General features: G+C 37.2%; 1 long non-coding RNA gene across 1 annotated transcript; it reads right to left on the bottom strand.

The window, feature by feature from the left end:
* Positions 1 to 374: 374 nt before the first annotated feature.
* On the bottom strand, positions 375 to 2,912 carry LOC122292000. Its single transcript, XR_006236835.1, has 3 exons — positions 2,527 to 2,912; positions 2,364 to 2,442; positions 375 to 964 (listed from the first exon to the last, which is right to left on the bottom strand). It is a non-coding gene; the product is annotated as an uncharacterized LOC122292000 (long non-coding RNA).
* Between the last annotated feature and the right edge of the window lie 178 nt (positions 2,913 to 3,090).

The raw sequence follows: 3,090 nt of genomic DNA, 5'->3' as shown, positions 1-3,090 counted from the left end.
GAGCGAGAAAGTAACCTTAACTTGCGCTCGACGTCCGCTCGAGCGGTTCTGAATTAGCGCCATGTGCTATAAATACATCATTTTCTCTTCATTTTGAGATATGTTCAGTAGCCAAGAAAGAGAGAGTTTTGAGAATCCTTTTGTATACAATCCTAAGAGTCCATTTAGTGTATTGGGGTTTTAGGATTGAGGATTTTGTGATCAATACTCTTGTACTCCATCTTTGTTCATAGTGAAATCATTGAAACCAACCCCGATAGTGGACGTAGGCTCACATTGAGCTGAACCACTTAAATCTTGGTGTTCTTTGTGTGATTGTTGTTTATTTTGTTGCTTTCGCTATTATTTACTTCAACTTAACCTTTGTTTCTTCGGTCCATTCCCAACAAATATTCGTACACTTGAGGGTTTACAAGATAGAACCCTATAAACTATCCCAAAACCAAGTGTCAAAAAACAAATCAACAAACAAATAAATGCAACTAACAAGCCTAACTATAGGCTATAGCACTGATATTACTAGCATCATCTTAAATGATCCTACTACCATATTTCAACAACGGACTTCCCGCATAATGTTAAAAGGCAACCAAAGATAAGTGCCTCCTCCATTGCCAATCTGATGCTCAAGAGAAAATCTGGGGAAAAAAAACTTCGTAGAAAGCATAATGGTCTTGCTTAAAAAAAGAAAGTTCACATAAAAGAAAAAAAAAAAAAGGAAAAAAGAAAAAGGCTTGCAAAGAAACCACCTCACAGCATCAAACTCGATCAATAGTAGGATATATCTAACAATGTATATAATTAATCTATAAATGTGATCTCACTGGCATTCCTAGAAGTTGGCTCAGCTGCAGAGTTGCTGGGTTGAGCATCATCTTGGGTAGTGCCATCATTTCCATCACCACCATTACCATCAACACAAACTTCTTGAAATTCGGATAGATCAATCTCACTAGACTCCAAGCTGCATGGCAAAGCAATTAACATTATGGCCATTACAACTATTAAGAGATTAATAAAGAGGATCATTGACACATTTCATCATTCTCTTGCTTGATTATGAGTGGCCTGATAATATAACGATATCGCATGGTGAACAACTTCCTAATTTTAAAGAGCACACATCCTTTCCATTAGTGGCAACTAAGAAATAAACCATAGGAAGCACAACCAATCCAAGTCGATAAGAAATGAATTAAAGGATTAGATGGACCTGCTTGTGATGCCTAAACAACCAGCAAAAAAGAAAATTTAGACTTGAAGAATACCATCATAATCTCATCATCAGGAAAGGAACACAAAACACTGTAAACTTTGCGATGTTAATATTCAAAATACTCCATCACTACACCAATCTGCACATAACATAGCTCAACCAAACTATAACTCCCCATCCTATTAGCCTCCAATGTTTGCATGATATAATTTTTGTCAACATGCCAGTAGCAATCAAATAATACAGAGTTGGTTTACTAAATATTGGCCCCATCAGCTCAAAGAATAACAAAATCCAAAATAGAGAACAACTTTTCTCAAGCAGGAAATGAGACGTGACACCAAGTAACGATTGTCAAGATTTCAGTACCCATCACATTCTTGCTTTCTTTCTTCTTATATTACTCTTAGTTCCCTTACTAAATTAAACATTGGAGAATTCCTTGGTCGGCAGCTTAGGCAAAGCCTCCAATTATCCATAAAAAGGAATATGGATCCTTCCCCATCCATTTGGTAGCACAAATATGCTATTATGCATAATTCAAAAGCTGTCACATATTATGTTAAATCCATCACTAACACATTTAAAAGAACAAAAGGAGGAGTTCGGATTCTAGATTGCTCTTAGCAGAAGCTAATCAACAATGTTACTGTAAATTACTATATGAAACTTCTTGTTTTTTCTATAAGTACCATTTGAAAATTGACTCATTGAAGGAACTCACGAACAAACCAAAATCTAGTGACTAACTTTTAGACTCATTTGAGTTTGGAAGTCTAGACAATTGAGACTTCAATGAAAATAATCAAGAAGCACGACTTATTTGTAGTCATAGAAAGCCAGTTGCAAACGTTATTAATCCCCTGTTCTTCTATGAAAATTTATGAAGTCCTTATAAATTTTCATAGAAGAACAGGGGATTAATTATAAAGCCCAAGAAATAAAGTTACCCACTTATTGGTAGTAATAGAAACCAAACCATAAGCATGCATCAAAATCTGAATATAAAAAGTTAAGTACAAATTTATTTATAAGAAACATAAATTGCATGAACCGATTATGTACAGTAACTCACGGTTCAAAATTTACATCTTGAAGATATAACATGGTATACACTACCAAAGGATTGGAGATTTATATATCTTACAAAGAAAATCCAAGTGGATGTGAAATGCCAACACATCACCAAAGAACAATATTTTTCTCCATGCCCTAAGCCGCAATACCTATTTCACAAAACCCATGCATTACCTCTCTCAGTACAGAAGAAGAATATAATAGTATGGAAGGAAAAATGGTACAACATTTACCTACGAAGCTGAGCAGGAGCGGCGGCAAAATAGAGCTCCACCGGAGTAGTGTTGCTGGTTTGGTGAGTTAAATGAGCTCGTAGGGAGGAGCGGCGTTGGGCAGACAGATGAGTTTTGATGGGTGGCATTGAACAAAAGGATAGCGTCTTGAGGTGGTGCTGGGCAGAGGGCGGGCGACATGGGTTACTTGCAAAGGGAGGAGGGGGGTCTTCGCGGGATTCAAAGCTTAGCTACTCTATTCAATGAGTTTGTGAGGAGTGGCGGTGCTAGGCAGATGGAGGAGCGTCACTCAATGGCGCTGAACAGAGAGACAACGTCACGTGGGTGGTGCTGGGCATAGGAATATGATTCGGGCGAGGGAAGAGGTTCGTGCGGCTAAGAAATTTCGAATGGGGAAAAGCTAAGTTCAAACCGACTTTCAAGAATCAGTACTCCACAAAATGCTCGTTTAGTTAAAAAAAATAATAATAAGAAAAAGAGCAGCCCGTAGGGTGTGCATTGTGTGCACTGTTACAATGACTACTCTATAGTTTAACACATACAAATTTATAAAGTTAAATATTT

Source organism: Carya illinoinensis, chromosome 13, assembly GCF_018687715.1.
Source record: "Carya illinoinensis cultivar Pawnee chromosome 13, C.illinoinensisPawnee_v1, whole genome shotgun sequence".
NCBI classification, from domain to species: Eukaryota; Viridiplantae; Streptophyta; class Magnoliopsida; order Fagales; family Juglandaceae; genus Carya; species Carya illinoinensis.
This window is presented reverse-complemented; position numbering and strand designations above follow the sequence as displayed.